Source organism: Cygnus atratus, chromosome 1 (genome assembly GCF_013377495.2).
Source record: "Cygnus atratus isolate AKBS03 ecotype Queensland, Australia chromosome 1, CAtr_DNAZoo_HiC_assembly, whole genome shotgun sequence".
Taxonomy (NCBI): domain Eukaryota; kingdom Metazoa; phylum Chordata; class Aves; order Anseriformes; family Anatidae; genus Cygnus; species Cygnus atratus.
The window spans coordinates 95,506,260-95,525,317 of NC_066362.1; the positions used below are offsets into that span (position 1 = coordinate 95,506,260).

General features: G+C 39.4%; 1 protein-coding gene across 19 annotated transcripts in view; it reads right to left on the reverse strand.

Moving 5' to 3' along the window:
- Nucleotides 1-19,058, reverse strand: part of ZBTB20 (zinc finger and BTB domain containing 20) — a 453,552-nt gene that overhangs the window by 302,593 nt on the left and 131,901 nt on the right. For 17 of the 19 annotated variants that reach the window (XM_035541102.2, XM_035541088.2, XM_035541086.2 and 14 more), the window contains one exon: nt 11,603-11,678. The exons of 1 other annotated variant lie outside the window; for it this stretch is intronic. The gene's annotated coding sequence lies outside the window, so the exon portion shown is untranslated. Of the gene's footprint in view, nt 1-11,602; nt 11,679-14,829; nt 14,901-19,058 lie in introns of all 19 variants that reach the window. One more of the 19 variants, XM_035541103.2, reaches the window with a different exon arrangement.

Below are 19,058 nucleotides of genomic sequence, written 5' to 3' on the forward strand. Positions count from 1 at the left end.
GACATATAAAAGGAGACAATAGTAAACTTTTGAAAAAAACATTATAGAGAATAATTGTGCTCTGGAGGATTTATTTATTTACTAATGTAAACAGTGCACACTGAGATAACATCTGGCAATGTTTATTACAATGAAACCCAATCAATACTTCTGTCTGCTACAATATCTGTCCACAAAGCAGTCATTCCTCCTGGCACTCACAACAATACTCAACTATCTGTTAGAGTAGCCTTAGTCAGCAAAAAGGGAGGTGGTCACCTGAATTCTACTATTTGAAACCCAAAAGAACACAGAGAATCGGGTGTACCTAGACACAAGAATGATGGTGGAAAGTCAGAGTGAGAGATAAAGCTCATAACATTGCAAAAAGCATGCAATTAATCCTCACAGCATTTCTAAAAGCAACAGATCCCAGGGTTGGTTTTTGTTTTTTGGTGTCTCTAGAGATTTACACTTTGGGCATTCCATTACTTTTGCTAGTAAGCTAACATGCCTTCTGTTGCATTTTACAGATACATCTAAAATCAGAAAATTTGACTTCTCATTTCCTTTTGAAGTTGGAATTCAGAAAGAACACTGAACTTCCCCACAGAATTGAAAAGCCAGAAATGAATTCATCAGAATTTCCACGTAAGCCCTTCCATTCTTTTATATTCGCATCATTGCACGTCCCTGTAGAAAGCCTAGCAGCAGTCTATATCACTATAAAACATTCACTAGGCATAAGCTTAGTGCTTACTGAACCTTCACCTTTCCTAAACCTGTGCCTCTTCCAGTCTAACAAATAGATTGACATGCAATGTCATGCATTACTACTACCTATGAGTGATGAACTTAAGCAAAAAAGATAACAAAACCACACAATATACACACACAAAACCAATATTCTGATTTTCCCTTTTCACATTTTTAATTGATATAACTTTACTTTTCTCGAAACTGTCTTTTCCAAATAAAAACGATATGCCTGATTAATGTGAATATACAAAAAGTAAACGTACATTTGCCCCTCTTTATTTTCACATTTTGCTGGCTCACTGTTCAAGCTATTTCTATTTGTACAGGGCCTGAAGGTAAAACACAACCTTCTCTGCTACACCAAGTCCTGAGGCAAGAGCTCTGTTCAGAAGTTATTGTGGTGATACGTTACCTTTTTCCCATAAAAAAACATCTCTCTGACAAGATAATTGGGATTGTAGTTATGAAGTGGAGAGCGCGGGGAGGCAAGGGGACACAATTCCTTTCCCTGTCTACAGGTAGAGATCTACAGGGCAGCGAAGAGCCCATTTTAGCTCAGCCTAGTAAACTGAGCAGTGACAGACAGTAAGCGTGGCCATTGCAGAGGAAGCTGTTGCATACCACACCAATCCCTGTAATTTGTATTAGGTAAAATTTGTGTTAGAATTTTTGGTTTAGGTTCTTATAGTTTCTCCCTCTCTGTCCAACTGAGGTCTTACCATAACCTCAAGGAAGTGGCCTTTAGAAATGAGCTATGGAGGAAGCTTAGCATTAGAGAGAGATTAGCAAACTGGAGAGAAACACGGAAATACTCCCGAACACTGATACCAGCAAAAGTCCCACCAAAATAAAGGAAGGATCTACTTAAAGGGCAATAGTACCATCCACCTCTTCTGTCAATTCAGCCTCATGAATTAGCGTTAGACTTGCAAATAAAGCTACTCAAATGTTCTGTGTAAGCGTGAAGACTGGGATTTCAGATGTGCAGAATGAGCTCCGTTAAAGTTTAAACAAAGACAGGCCAAACACACACTCAGTTTTGAAAGCTCAGCATCGAAAATGATCAGCCCAGGAGTCTCCGTTTGCAGATCAGTGCTGCAGAGAGCAGAAAAGCCAAACTGAGGCAGGGACTGGGGATTTTACACCTGGTTTTCAGCACAGCCCCTGCCTCACAGAGGTACAGTTTGTCTGAACTGGGCATGGAATTTGCCAGTTCCTCCTTGGCTCCACAGAAGAAAGATCTGTTCTGTTAGCTAATATTAAATCAGGGCTAGATAAGATGGGAGAGGGGAATAATTTCTAACCAATATAGTCTTATGAACTTTCACAAAAGAACTCCAAACAACCTAAAACGAGGAGATTAAAAGCGAAATAAACCTTCATTTGACCACTACTGGGCTAAAACATGCATGACAACTTATGTAATATTATTATAAAAAAAGTTTAATCATGTTATTTCAAAAAACAACAAAACCACCTCTTTCTAAAGAGAGCATCATATGTTTATTTTTCTGCTGCAAATTGTTTTCCTCTACATCACCTAAGGAATTTCCTCCATTTCCTCCTCTACCTTGAGGCTGACAACACAGCAGACAGAAGAGTCAGCACCTGCCCCTCATCCAGACAGCACTGCTGGAGAGGTGGGAACAGATGCACACATGCAATGCAGCAGGCATCCCATAACCTACCCTGCAGAGCCAGGCAGCTCAAGCACATATATTTGCAACACAACCTGGCTCCACTGAAAGGAACGTAGTAAAGTCCCACTGACTTTATCGAGGCCGAGATTTCACTCCATCTGTAAGACAAGCAATCAGAAGATGGCTGTACTCAATAAAGAAATTGTAAACAGAGTTCTGGTGACAATTGCAGGTGACTTCACATTTGCATAACCTCTCAGTGTGCTACAAAGAAAACTTGCTTTGTCACACAGCTTACCTGCAGCCCAGAACTTCATTCTCCTGTTGCTCTCTCTAGAAAGCAGTAGAGGGAAGTTACAGGGAAAACCCTATCCCGTTCAGACAGTGGGATGAAGTACTAGGAGCCATAGAAGTGAGACTCAGTGTTTTACAAGATAGATACTCATGACTCCTACCATCTCATCATGGAGAATTCAGGAGAAAACGTCCACTACCCTTTCTAGACTTCCACCAATGCCTACAAGAGTAATCACGACACAGCTCTAAGAATTAGTTCAGCATTAGATAAGAAACGCCTGTTCTGCTATACAGTATATTTCTTTTACAAGATTTCCTACGTATAAGGAGCCTTAAAGAATAACTACTGTATGGTAAAGATACATTCTAAACATTATGACAGAGAGAGCGTACAAGATTTTCAGAAAGTAAATGCTTTTAAATGTAATTAAATCACAATAATGATAATCACATAGCTGTGCCCTTGACAGTCTGACAATGCGGGGACATCAGAAATGTTTTCCACCATCGCAAGGCATGGGAAATATATGCCTATCTCATGCAGCTGAAAGGATAGGGGGATCTAAAAATGTATTTTAACAGCTGATAATTTCATAAAGAGTAGAATTTACCTGACACACCTGAATTTCTCTGGGACACTAAAGGCCGCAGCAAGGACAGGATCCATTCTGTGTTTCAGGGTAATTGCTGGTAAAAAATCCTGCCCGTGAAAGAATCACCAAACCTTTAGCCTCTAGAGCTTCCCTTTGACTACCTCCAGGCAGCACTCCACCCAACGAGATTCTTACCTTTGCCCTCAGTACTTCCCAAATAGCGGATAAAGACCCTACCTCTGGGCTTTGAATTCCCCTCAGAGTTAAGCACCTAAATGTTACTGCATCTAGCTTGAAAGCCCCTGTGATAAATTTCGACATGGTAGGGAAGGGGCCTTTCACCTTTCATCTCTGCAACAGGCTAAGGTTTCACGTATGAGAAAACAACGAAATTTTCAGAACCCCAGAATTTCAGGGACTGTCTGAATACAAAGCTTTGGTCCAGTACCATTCCAAAAACCATACACGTTAATGTAAGAGATTTCATATTTGCTACAGATTATAATCATACATACCAATTGTGATTATCTTCCTGCATTAAGAACTATCCTGAATCTTTACCAGAGAGTAATTCTCTGGAAAGGGCAGGAAAACATTTGAGGCGACTGTGACTGGTATCCTGAGGGAACAAAATATTTGCTAGATACCTAGAGCAGTACCGGCAGATTTTCTTCAGTGAAGTTCTCTTCAGTGAGCTCAAGAAAACCACAGCATAACCAAGACCAATAAACAGAACAGGAGATTTTCATAGCCAGTAAATGTCTTCTTGAATGGTAAGTGTAGAATATGGGCAGAGGTAGCTGTGAAGAACAGTATTTTCTAAACTACAAACACAAGGAAGAGACAGCAAATAGCATCGTTTCTGGGGTCAATATCATATGGCAGAGAGGCACTGGCACAAATTCAACAGCACACTCAAGTGCTATCCATGCATAAATCAGTACCTATAGGAACACTGCGTATTGAGTCTCGGGGATTTCTCACCTCTAATCATGCTGTATTTTCCATCAGGATGACACACTAATGCAAGTCCACACCCTCGTGGTCACCTGATTTCTGGGTTCCTCAGCACCTTCTCTCTGCATTCCTCAGGCTTGTGTGATGTCTGACTGCTGGAAATTCCCTCCAGTTGTTAACTACATCTAGGCAAAAGCTGTCATCTGCACACTAAGTCAGCTCAAGAGGTAATCATTTTATAATTGTTTGCTTCAGGAATCCAGTATCATTTGTTCTGGAGAAGTGACAGCCATTCACACATAAGAAGGCCAGTTTTGTATTAAAACAGGGCAAGAGACATGACAAAACAGATTACCCTCCACACTAGAAATCCTAATGAATGGAAAAGGAAACCGAGCAGAGATGAAAATTCATCTGTCTCTGGCTCAGACTCTGAGAATGAAGTTTGGCAGGTTTTCCCATTGATGGTCTGATCTTGCAACCTACACTCACAGGAACTGTGCCACTATACCCTACACCTAAATGAACTGGGACTGCAGGATCATGACCTCAAACGGTCCATATTCAGAGAGGACATACAGTGATCTGGTGCAAAAATCCTGTCATTGCTGGGAATTACATGCCTAATTCCATGGAAAGGTTCTGCCAGTCTTAAAAGAGGTAAAATAAAATAATGCTCTTCCATTTTACAAAGTAATTACATTATTCAGAATTTCCATGCAAACATGAGCTGGAATGAAATTCCTGAGAAAACATTATGTAGACAAAAAAAAGTAGCCTGCTGGGGAAAGCTCAGTGAAATTTTGATTCAGTGATGCCTTCAGTATTACTGACACAAACATTCTGTAAAGCCAGATACTTTTGCAATAGCCTTTAACAGCATAGACTGACCTGCCAAGTGCTCACTGTCTCCAACCCAGCTATCTTGCTGACATCTGAAGGCTCCTAAATGAGACAGGTATAAAAAGAGGAGGGAAGGAGCAACAACTAGGTCCTTTTAAACCACAGGATCACCCAAATGCTATAGGATAATGACATGCACAGAACGAGAGATTCTTTTGTCATGAGGAAATATAGAACTACTAAAACACATATGGAATGACAGCGCATCCTGTCAGGATTTTGAAGACCCTGCAGAGCATGCATTGGCACCAAAGCCACGAACTTGTCAGCAGTGAAGCTCTGCAGATGATTTATTTAAAAAAATATATGTATTCTGATCTCTCTTGTGCCAGTGGAAACTGATGAAAACAATAGATCAATTTTGATACAACTGAGATTTAAATCTATTCTAATCTATTATTTAGATACAGGGGCAATGACGGAAAGGAGGGCAATAAGAAGAACCAGATCCTCTATAGTAAAATTCAGAGCAAGACCACTTACACTAATGAAGAAAATAGACCAGAAAGTTTGGGTAACTGACATTCATCAGATTGCCCTACATCAGACTCTGAAATTCAAAATGATTCAGTGAGAGTCTCCCCAGGGGCACTGATGCAAACATGAAATAACCACAATGCCTTTCTGTGGAGTCCCTCCCATTATACACTGGTTTAGCTGAAGAATTTCAGTTTGGATAGAACAAAATAAGAGGGCCAGGAACTGGAAAAGGCCAGGCCTGTATCATCTTTTTTTCCTTTTTTAGCTTATCCAGGAGCATCTCTGGCCAAAGATAATATATGCTTAATGGTCTTTACAATCATGATATATGCTCAATCTGTAGTCTTTCTTTTATCTCGAAGCTAGACCAGCAAATGCTTTGATAAATGGAGTGAGATATTTTCCACTTCCACCATAATATCTTCAGGTGCTGAAATACTGAAGTGTTTTACAACTTACTGCAGTAGTGCTACTGAGGGAATCAGTGCTGATATTCCCATGCCTTTTTAATATGAGTGAATCACAACGCATATTCCTTTATATACTAAAGCAACCATGCACTAGAGAGCCATTTTCGTATCCTCATCTATTGTGGCCACTATTCTGTAAAAACAAGAGCTGCCACCTGTGATAAAAGTCAGAATTCTATTCATTTGTACACTACAATTGATACTCTTAACATATAGACCTAGAACAATAACAAACACCACCCTTAAGCATTTGCAAGGGAACACAAAAAAAAAAAACACAAACTGTGATAGACTTGATCAACAATCATTTCCAGCGCTACTTTGTGCTAAGTTGTGGATGGGACTGATTAAAATCAACCTGAGAACTAACAATACTATCAGGCTGGACAATTGTACTTTGAGATTGGCAGTTTCACAAAGTGAAAATATCTCTCAAGTATGTTTGCATGAAAATTCAGAAAACTGAAAGTTCATTATCTCCTCAGAAATTACTTTTTGCAAACTGCTTTACTCCAGCCCCATTACATACTCACTCTGATCATCAGTCATATTTGCACCTCCAAACCACCTCCATGGTCTATATCACAGGCTTTTGTACTAGGCTATACCTGGAGTGCCATCCAAATTTTCAAAAACAGTAACTGAAACAAATCAGCATTATTAGTACATTGACTGGGAAAAAAAATAGACAGACTCACAGCAACCAAAAATCTGTCTTTTGGTGTCTATACAATTCCTTCCCCTGTCCTCCTCTAAAAAAAGAAGGGTCAAATCGAAATGCTGGCAGCCCACTGAAATCCTTGAAGAGACAGTATGGTTTCAGTTATGAGAGGATGGAAAAATGAGAACCCTAGGGATCTTTTGGGAACATTAAGCTTTATTAATCAGGAATGTACTAGCCACATACCAACATTCCCAAACGGTATGCTGAATCAGACAAATGCAAGGGAACAACAAAAATCATCTAGTTCAGCGTCTGTCTTATGGCACACCCCCAGAGGTGATTTTCCAACCCAATCCTTCAAAAAGAAACGTCCCTTGCTTCCACAGTACCTAGAGGTTGCGTGTTTTACTGCCTACACAGTCAGAACATGGTTCTTAATATGTAACTTGGTAATTTTCACTGCTCATTGAACTGATTTCTTTAGGTCTTTCTCCCAGTGGATATGAAGAACAATTAATCACTGTGCTCCTGATTATAACTTCTCACTCACTAGAATATTTTTTCTTACTCTCTTTAGTATATACAACAAAAGCAACACTTTTGGAAGCATATATTGCCATGTAGGACTCCAATGTATCCCCATGTCCCTGGGCCAGGTAAAAATCAAACAGTTTCTGCTTTCTAAATGATTTTAAGACTTGGACAATTTTTGCCTTGACAAACATTTATGACCTCTCCTCATTTCCACTGGGGTTCCACAGGTAGAAATCAGGGCAGAATTTATCCCCATGACTTTCTGGATTAATGCCTTAGTATAGGAAGGGGAAAAGGCAAAATTAATTCTCTTTGTTACTGCTAAAACAATTCCTCAGTGACAGTCAGCCTCAAGACACTTATCTTTCTTCAAAGGAAGCATACTTCCATATTTATTTCACATTCAAACAAGTCTTCTCCAATGCAGTTTCTACAAGCCACTCCTGCATCTAAAAAGGGCTTAGTAAACTATTGAGGGCTCAAATTTTGTCAGAGAAATAGCAACTGGGAATGGACAGAGCTCAACAAAGCATGTATTAGACATGCAATTCTAGTTAAAACAGCAAGTTACAGGAGGATAGGGCAGAGCCCTTATCCATCAGGATCCACAAGGATCCTTGTGCTGTGAAGAACACGGTAGGGTAGCTTGTTTGTTGCTTCAAAATTCTTCCTTCATTTAAAAGCACTGCTGTGATGGACGAAGCCCTTCCTAGCCCTGATGTCCTGACACTACACATGCTGTATGCACTCCGGGATGCCAGCTTACTGTGTCACATTGGCTTGGGTTCTGCCTGTTCCTTTCCTTATGCCTGCAAGCTCAATTGAACTTATGAAAATTCAAACTGTCTTCTGTCTGTTTCATACTTCAACAGCAAACAATCAGTAGACAAAATGAATTTGTTCTCTGTAATTTGGAGTCTACACAAATGTCTCTGCTCTATAATACAGAAAAAGGGAATAAAGTTTGGTATGCAAGGTTAATTCAGCATGGAGGAAAGTAGCGGGGAAACAGACGGAGAGAGAACACGAACAATAAAATACTCAACAGTGGAGAGTGACATGAGAAATACTTCTGTAAATTGGAGTTGGCCTTGATACCTTTGAGTGATGGAATTAAACAAAGGCACAAGTGAGTTGTGAAAGATCACCCCCATGAGTAGCTGTATCTCCATCCCTCGTGTTTTGTCTACACAATATACTTATTAATAATAACAATGGTTACTATTTCTCCTGTAAGAGCTTTGCAAAAAACAAACTCAATAATGTTCACAGAGCTGTATCAGCACAAACCAGATTGAAGTGATCTGCTGAACAAGGCGCCAAGAGGTTAAATGACTTGTCCAATGCCACTCAAGGAGCCAGCATCCATCAAAATTAGAACATCAGATCTCTTGGTCAGTAATCAGATCACAAGGCCACCTAAGGCTGAAACTATGAAAAATCTCACTTTTTAACAAAAATAACGCGTTGTATATTCTTTATGCTGCTGTTGTCTAAGACCAATAACAAACCATTAGTCTGAGAGCACATCCAGTGCATCTCTTGTATAAGTTTTCATTGTGCGTACAGATTTTTTTTTCTTCCACACACAAAATGCCTTCCCTTCTGCCTCATTCTAAAATGAGGTACATGCTGAATGCCAGCAGAGGTAACTAACTCCTCATAGTGGACTTTATCCTATTTTGGGTTAATTGCAAACAGTGAAGTACTTACGCACATCTTTAAAGTTAAGCTTTTGAGTAGTCCTGCGGAGCTCAGTGAATCTACTTGCCTATTAATCTACGTAATTTTAGTATGTAGCTAAGCTGAGCACCCAGCATAAGAAGAATCAAGCCCACAGACCTTTCCCACTAGGAGCATGCCTGCACTCCGTTTAAAAGGCTGTATTTTTATGCAATTGCCTGCCAGATGTTCACGTGTTGTGAATCTGTATTCTCCTCTAATGCCATGTATCAAGTCAAGAACATTTTTATATCAGCTGAAAATTTAGCCCCTTCTATATTAACCTGTTACTTTAGAGACATCCACACCCTAAAACAAGGTTCCCACCCTTGAATTAAAGAAATCCAATTTAAAACAAACAAAAAAAAACCCACCAACACCAACAATTAACACACCAGAAAACTACTAGAGCATGGCTTGCCTTTTCTTCATGCTGTCTGCAGGTTAATACAGGGAACCCATACTTGAATTCACTTCATTAAAGATCTCAGAATTAGAGACACCTGACTACAGTGAACATACATAAGAAAAATCTTAAGCATATTTCTGTTTATAATGAGGGTGTTCCATAGTTAAGTAGACATGAGGTACAGCAAGAATCAGCCTCACTTTACAGCATATGTGTGCATACAAAAATTCTCCCTCCTTATTCGTCCTATTACAGGCTGTATGCCAAGGACAGAAAACATCAGAAAAAAACAAAAACCACAACATGACAAGAAACTCAAAGATTAGACACTTGGACCTCTATGTCATGGAATGGAAAGAAGAACTGGGCTCAACAGAAGAGATTTGGAGTCATGAACCCATACTCCATTCCCAGTTTCACTTCTAATTTACTCTGATCTGGAGCAAGCTGCTCAACATTTCTGCCTTGATTTATATATGTGTTTTTTTTTTTTTTTTCTGCACATGAGTTCTACACTTGTGTAGTTATTCCTCCTCAAAAGCTTAGACTGTCATCTCCTCCCTAACTGAAAAAGCCCATTCCAGCCAGCACCATCCATCAGACCCATATATTGCTACCTGGTGTTTTGCCTTAGGGCTGTCCACACAGGACTTACTGACCATCTGGATCCTATGGATTCAGAGAACATGCTTTAATTCACTCCTTGCTCTGTTGCGTTTTGGAAAGAGAAATACTATTACTTTCCAATAAAAATTCTCCTGGTTGTTTACACAAAATTTCAAGACAACTTTGAAACTCAGTAGTCCCAGATTCACAAGTGTCCCCCAACTTTTCCCCCCAACCCCTAATGCCTCCCCTTAAATTGTTGCTGTACCCAGCAGATCCATTAGCGTTTTCAGTTTAGGCCACTGGTTTAATTGTAAGGTTAACCTCTCACGGCCGGTGAAGCTGCTCGTGGCAGATATTCAGCAATGATGAGCAGAAAATGTTAAATACAATTCACTGGCCGCAGCCTGCAGTTAATGCACAATATTTAAGCAACACAATGGCACGGCCCTTGCCAGTAATGTAAAAACACAATGGAGTCAAGCCAGAATGGCACAATCTGCCTGCCTGAGTCATGCTTGGCGTTCCACACTGGAAGGGGCACGCATTAGCTGCCCACAGTGTACTGTACCCTTCAGCTAGTTTAAAATAAATCACTAAAATACAATTAAAAAAAAATAAGATGGGGGAGGGAGGGGGGCAGGGGTGCAGGGAGAGAAGAAAAATCCCATGGAATAGTTAAAATATTTTAATACTGAAGTACAAAAGTATCACTTCGGGAAAAGACTCTGGATTTCATTACAGACTGTACATTTTGATCTCAAACAAGAAAACAAACTGACTTTGCTTTGTAATATTCCACAGCTTTGCACTGCCCAACTGAAAAACATTTTTTCTTAGTATCTACAAACTCATGGATTTTTATTCATATATTATTTCATTAAATTCAGAGCATCTGAATCTACTGCATTTCTCAATACTGTTTTGCCTGCCTGTTCTTCAGTCACTGAAGTTCCAAATCATAATTATTTACCCAAATACATTTGGTAAACAGATTCTAAATAAGGGTAGATGTACAATCTGCCTTGCACTTATGGAGCAACTACGATTTTAGAAAGAGACTCCTTTCTTGCTGAGACACAAGACATTATTTTGACTGTTTTGTTGTATCACAGAACAGACAAAATGAGAAATTTCTGCTTTCATCCATGTCCTAAAGCAGATGAAGCCTCCTGTGATATCATTAGAAAGTTGTTCAGTTTTTTCTTACATAAGGGACAAAATTTTATTATGACATCAGAAAAAGAAAATAAATTATACTTTATGCTATGAGGAATCTCCTTCTACACCAAACTGCAGAAATCCTCACTGACAAAGCCACAGGAACTGTACATCAGACACACAGACACACATTATTCCTAATAATATTCAAATTGAAGTGAAAAAGAAAGATCTATTCAGGGGTCTGAAATTAAAGATCTGAAAGATTTAAGTTTAGTTCTAATTTTTAAATAAAACATCCTTTGAACTTCTAAATCCTATTCAAGGGGACTCTGACCTTTATCCAAGACCAGTTACTGTGCTAACACTTTGGATGCATATTGAGGAAAAATACTCACACAAAAGGTACCGGAAAAGCTTTTACTTACAAGAATGCAGTGCAGTTTAATCTTTTTGTTTTTAAGGTGCAGTGATTTCAGCATCTACAATGTAACTTCAGGCAGTCTGAAAAGAAACAGGTTAAAATCTCTTTCAGTTATAATTGGTATTTCAGATTTAATTAAAAATTAAACTTTCATAATGTTTCACCATCCAAAGCAATGCATTATCAGTCAAGCATAGCCTTTTTTTTTCCCTCCCTCTTTTTTTTTTTTTTTTTTTTTGTTAAAAGCAGCTCTTCCCAGAGTAGTTTGCAATGAAAGAAGGGGAAAAAAGGCAATTGAGAGTAGCAAAATATATTTCTACAGCAAAAGAAATCTGAATAACTCGGAAAGAAGCCTTCTGCCACTTAATTTTAACAATCAACCTTATACTTTTAATTAAAAAAAAGCATCACAATTAAAGAAGACAGAAAAACACCATCACATACCAATGACTGCGAGGGGAAAAATGTTAATTTCAGCAAAACAAGGACATTGCTAGGACCAGAACATACGCACCAAAAGGGAAAATATGGTTTTACATAATGCCAGCCAACATTTTTTTTAAAAATCCGTTCTACAGCATGTAGCACTTTCAGACTGTTACATGGAGGAGCAGAGAAAGAAAGACAAGTTCCAAAAGAGGAAAGCTGTTTTTCAAGTGTACGAGGCAAAAGGTCCCTTGCACCCATTAGTTAAGGGATATGAAATAGCTACTCTACAAAACTGCAAAGTTTCTTATCGTGTAAAATAAATATCATTTCACTGCGCAAAACAGATGATCAAGAAGTGGTAGCTGTAGACAAAGCATTTGAACAAATGCAAAAAATATATATATTTTTTTCAAAATACAGTTAGAACGACAACAAAACTCCAGGGGTTCCACCATAAATATGAGTTTAAATGTTAGACTGGAGTTTAAAACCCGTGGTTTTAATTATATCTAATTATAAAGGCTCCAAAACCAGGAGAAATGAGAAAAACAAAAAATATTAATAATAAATTAAAACAATTTTGCAGTAAGTTGTCAGGATTTGACCTCATAATAACAAACTGTACACCTATACACAGACACATGCACCACAGCAATGATTCATTAAAGGAATAAATCAAAACTTGCTCAAATTTTATTTTAAAAAAGATGACACCAGAACTTTCCGAATTTACGCCCTTCAACGTCAAAGCTATTCTCTTCACTAGCAGCACACAGACAGAGACCCACAAATAAATTCTGGATACAAATCTAATAATGACTTTGAATGTCCCACAGTCTGGGGGCAATTCCTAAGTGAAATTTTTTTTTTTTTGTTCTCAAATGAGTAAAAAAAAATAATCAACAAAACAAAGAACCAAACACAAAACCCAGCACCACAACAAAAAAGCAACAGCACAAAATAGTTCTTCAGGCTTCAGTGTTATATCCCCATCCTGCCCCACAAACATTTACCAAGAAAAGTTATATCATGCAATATGCTGTCATACAAACATCATCATACACACGTGTACTCTACAAACGTGAGCAAACTCTGGAACTTATTTTAAGGCTTAACTCTGTCAAGATGAGATGTAGTAAAGAGCAGGAAGCAATGCAGAGAGCACCTGAAGCAAGAGCTCAGCAAGGATCACCAGATCTTATGCAGAATGAAATCTTTAACATTCAAATGAAAGGAACAAGACCCCACACCCAGTGGTCCTAGGACAACACGGCCACAGGATGAAGGAGATTTGGATGAAATTTTTCTTGAAGTAGCTTGGCAAGAGGAATCATCTGAGAAACATGTTCCTCATTCCCTATGCAATCTTTACATCACATAACTATCCTTCTCTCTCCTGATCGGCATCCAGGAAGCTAGATAGAGGAACAGGGAAGAAATCAAGGAAAAAAAAAAAAAGGTCGTAGAGTCCATCAGAACCAGGCAATGGCACAACCATCAGATGAGTGATAACAGCGTCAGCCTCTGAACTTCCATTTCTTTCTTGCCCTTCCCTTTCCAAGTTTACCCCCTTTTCTAACATCTTAAGAACTGTAATGCTGGCTTGCTGGCTGGGAAGGAGAAGGGCAGTGGTATTTGCAATCCAGAGCTATTTCTTTTAATGAATGCAATGAAAAACTGACCTCAACTGAGAAAACAAAGAGCATTCACTAACGGTGAAATGTATCCCTGTATAGAGAGCCAGCATACAGACTGCACCACTGAAGCCCTATTCTGATGACCTAAATAGGAATAAATTGGTACACAAACTTCATCACAGTGAATTTTCTCCAAATCCCCATTTTCTTGTAGAGAACGAGGAAGCATTTTGCCCTGTCCTATGAAACCACAAAGGTACAGCCCCCTCTCCGCATGCTCCGTACCCTCCTTATGGCCATACGTTGATGCGTTTTCCAAAGAGCTCTAACCCAAAGTCCTTTCTGTTCTTCTAATTGGAAAGAAAAACAAGGAAACACAACATCTAGCATTACCCTGCGAGCTGAGCAGCAGGGCACGGTGCTTTCAGAGAAAGCACTCCCTCCCCTCAAGGCAGGCATAACCGGCACACGCTACGACCCACCAATTAAAAGAAATGGAGCCTCGGAAACAACTCACCGTGAGACCCTTTTAACTACCATCTTGAAAAACTTCAATTAAATAACCATAGTTAACACAACACCTGAAGTACAACACACACAGCCAGAGCGCCGTAAAGAGCTATTTTAGCAACGAGTTGGAGGTAAACCCAGAGCAAAACCTACAGAAAGCCTCATTAAACACAGAATACCAATTGCTGCCATTTTAACCACATCCTTCTGTTTACAAACTAAGAAACTAATGACCTTGGTTTGAAATGATTTGGAGAAGCATGCACGAGCAAGGAGTAAAAGCGGAGGTGGCATTGGTGAGTGTGCCTAGCACTGCAGGGCAGGAGACCTGTCCTAAAAGAGGGCCCTTGTCCCCTGGTGAAAAGCAAGAAACAAACCTGCCTTGAGAACAGCTGGTGAACTTCTGCTTTGGAGAAGCCCAAGAGCTGGAATTACAGGAATGAGGAGTATGAAATGAGGTACATTTGTAGAGTGTTAACAGGAGAACAAGTGCTGGTTCTCAGCAAATGCTTCAAAAACAAATCACAGAAAGGTAAACATTTTCACTGTTCTTTTTCGTGGTTTTTGCTTGCCATGAAGCCTGCAAATTGTGAAAGCAAAGCTACTGAGCGTACATGACAAGTTTATCAGCAATATTTCATGGCCTATATGGCACCTGACTCTGCTGTGCCTGATGGATATTAGCAGTCTTGTCCTCCACTTTCATAAAAACCACATTCACTCCACCTAAAAAAATAAATAAAAAATAACAATCGTTTGTTATCAGAAAACATTTCAGAAGATTTCAGCCTTTTACAACCTGTCTCTTAGCAATAAGTAAGTTCTGCATCTGTAAGGGTTTGATTTACTTTGAATACCTGATGTCAGCTGGAGGAGGTTAATGAAAATCATATGCAGTTGATTAGTTATAGGGAGAGAGAAGGGTAGGAGAGAATATAGCACAACACTTATTGACATCTATCAATTGACTGATGGTGTAAGTCAATTGCTCATACCATTGCTCTCACTCCTAGAGCTGCAAATCAATGCTGAAGCAACTGCCACAAATAACAATTCACACAGTGTAAAATACTGATATCCTTACTTTTGAAAAACCTCACTGATTATAATAAGAAAGTCCCTTTCAAGAACCTGGGAAACAAAAGAAAAAAAAAAATCAAGCCCATTAATTTCAAGAGAATTTTCAAATAAATTCAGAGGCCAGTCAAGAGACTTCATTCCAATTTCAGAATACGGACAGTGACTTAGGGTATGGCCCAGATTACTTTCTGGCATTTTAGGTTTGAAAACACAAACAGGGTCATGTCCTAACTGTGTCAGAGAAATCAGAGAGAGAGAGGTCTCACCATGTAAGAGCAAACAAGCAAAGTTTGAAATTGGAACCAGTATATACAATGTTCTCTCGAGGCTCATTAGTAATGCAAAAGAATAAATCTTATTAACGTAGATACAGCATTACGCTCTTGTGCTTTTTAAGGTGAATGTACTTCAGTTGCTATTAGTCCAAGAGTCTTTTCTCCATATATAGGTTCATTTTGTGTCACCATTCATTTGTCTTGAGGGGATAGTGTAAAAAAACAAAAAGTAACGTCTGTGCCTAAAGAATCCTCCCAAACAGGGATGTTTTCCTGAACTGAAGCCCTTTGTACACTTCAAAAAGTATCTACCAGCTTTGCTCATTTCCAGCTCTTTCAACTCATGGCCATTTATAGGGTACAGCAGCAACGTCAGATGCAGCCCCACTATCAACCAGGGAGATGAGCTGGGCATCTTCCAAACCCACGACTGTGGCTCCAACCCGGCTCACAGGGCTGCAGATGGAAGAAACCCGGGTTTTGTGGTTCAGCAGGAGAAGAGTAGAAGACAACCTACAGCACTGTGTTGGGAACAGGAACTCCTGCCACTGCAATAAAGGACAACAGCAGACTGAAGGTTTCTTTGTCAAAACGATAAATTTCCATCCGTTATTAGTTCACTGCAAAGCTACGCACCGACAGAGATTTCATCTTCCTTATGGCATTCACTTATTAAGTTTACTTTCCCAGAGAAGACTCTCTCCATCACAAATTTTAGCTTCCAAGCCATAGTTGTTTCAGTTAGAAAAGTATTTTGATGGGGAAAAAGGCATATTTTTGTCTACTTTTCTTCCAATTACACCCCACCACAACCAAAAAAAAAAAGCAGCAGCATCTAAACTGTTTTCATTCAAGTATGAAAAATACTGCCCATAGGCTAAGACTAATGCTCCCTGAAATCCAGGTTTCAGAAAATTAGAGACACTCAAACAAACAAAAGCTGTGATGCATAATCGACCCTAGTGGTCCCTCCAAAATAGGTGCTGCATGCAATTCCACTACAAGGGCCCTTGTAACTGTTAAAGGCATTAGATCCCTTAACACCATAGCCCACCCCTCTCATTTATTCCTACTGCTAACAGAGTAAGCAAGGAGTACTTGAGAAGCCCAGCTGTGAAAGCACATTAGTAACTGAACTTCTCAACCCACTGAAGAGTTAGTCTCTTTATAACTGCACTTAAGACCTGCCCTGGACTCCCAAAGTGCAGTTCAGCCAGTGGTTGTGCTATAGCCAGGTGGGTCCCAGCATCCTTCTAAATACCTCTTGAAGCTTTCCACCTACGCGGGGATGATGATGGTAATCAAGTTGGCTGCTGAAAACCATGATATTCCCTATTCCAACTGTTTTCTTGCACAAGCTGTCCCTAGATCCTGTTTATGTTCCCAAGGAACAGGAACAGTGACAGCATGCAGCTTTCACAAGGCCTTGCCCAAACAATTCTTCCTCTGAAGACACAGTTGTTTGCGAAGCAGCTCTGAAGCTGATATTCTCTGAACATCTCTTGGAATACAGATCGAGGTCTTCGCTTATACCCTTCACAAGTTACTGTAGCATATAAGCTTCTCCCAATTCTTTTCAAGGTTCATAATGCTTTGATCTTCACAGCCTCAGTGCTTCTGTTGAATGGTATCATCTCCCATGGCTCAAATTATCTTTAGTGCATAAAATGATAATACCTGTTAAGAAGCAGGCTCTATCACATAATCACAGCAGAACCTTCACATTTATTCTGGTTTAACACAGAAACCTACATCAATAAATGTTTCATTGTGATGGGTATTTCAGTGTAGTGACAAACTGGGCGGATAAAGGAAATGTGGCGGATATAATTTGTTTGGATTTTAGCAAGGCCTTTGACACAGTACCACACAGGAAGCTCATAGAGAGACTAGAGAATTATGGTCTGGATAATAATACAATAAGGTGGATAAGAACCTTCTGACAGATAGGAAGCAATGAGTTATTAATCAATGGTATTAGATAAGAATAGAAAGAAAAATCTACTCATATGCCTCGCAAATGGGGCTAGGATTATTATCATTAAACAGATTCATTAAGGAACAGAAAAAAAAATGTAAATGTTGACAGCATCCAAAACTGATGATTCAGAAGTAAGATGTGTGTCAAATATAAAAGGGTATTAAGGATCAAAATTTTAAGATCCAAATAACAGAGATGTGCATGAGCCAGAACAATGCAGTATGTAAAAATATCTTAACATTTAAAGAAAGTTATTGCATACTGATATAAAATTTGGTTTTGAACTTGGAAATACAGAGTTTTCACTATGCAAGTATATGACTATGTCACATTACTCTGCACCAGTATGGTCTGGTTGTGAAACTTGCTCCCTTGCAAAGCAAACTAAAAACAAAATTGCTGCCACTGTGGTCACACAATATCATTTAGCTTCTTTTCTTAGAGTAAGGATATTAGTTCTAATGATTAAACTTTAAAGCTTAGAGTCATCTCATACAATGTCTTTAAATTCTTCTTTGTAAACAGTGTACTTCTTTGATTGTCGTCTTGAATTTCCACCCCCCGAACAGTCAATGCCTTTTCATTGCTGATTTGTAGTACAGGAGGTGACATTGAGCTGTCCCCACAGAGACACTGTGTGCACATAACCCTTGCTGTATAATGGGTACTCCCTCTCCCTTTCACTTCCATCACAGACCTGCCTTGAAGAGGTTCAGTCTGACCCTTATCTATTAAAGGGCAAGATCTTGTATGACAGGCATTATTCTGAGGTGAAATGTATGTTCATTGCTTTGTGGTTTTTCATCTCATTGGACATATGGCAGAGAAGATCAAAGTGATAAATCTTTATTCTGAATTTGCAACATCCCTTAAAGTTGAGCAATTAAATATGACAGTTGAATATATTCAGGATAAACTCCATAACAGCAGCAAGGCATGAAGTTCATCACATCCTCCCCCCTCCTTTCTCTTACTAACACAGGAGCATCCTTTTCCTTGCACAAAAAACGTAGCCCCAGTGCCACAGCCCCAACTTACTTGTGCTACTCCAAGAATAAGGACAAACTAACTTCTGTTGTCATCCTTCTTGAGGCAGCAAAAACAAATTGAACAAGTAGAGGCTGCATGTTTTCCCCTGTCAAATTGTTAAATTGTAAAATTTGGAAAATTGTTACTTTTGTGGCTCTTACTCTAGATTTTTCATTAATGGTACATTAACTGGCAAGCTGATGTCATGAGAACATAACCTGCAGCACAGCTCCTTTTTGACATCCCATCACTTGTTTCTGGGGCCTTTGCTCTTCTGCCAGGATTTAACAATACTCCTTCCTCCCTTATACAGCAGCCTAACCCTATCCTCCTGACAAACCCCTCCTTCATTCTGCCTGCCCTGTGAGAATCCGCCTTGTCTTGTTCACCTGCAGAACTTCCATTCCCCCTCTGTTGCACAACAAGGAGGGACATGGATGAAGGTGCGACACCCCTCTGACAGGAGAAAAATACAAGGAGGGAAGTGGTACGAACAGAGAGACCTGAATTTGTAGTTCT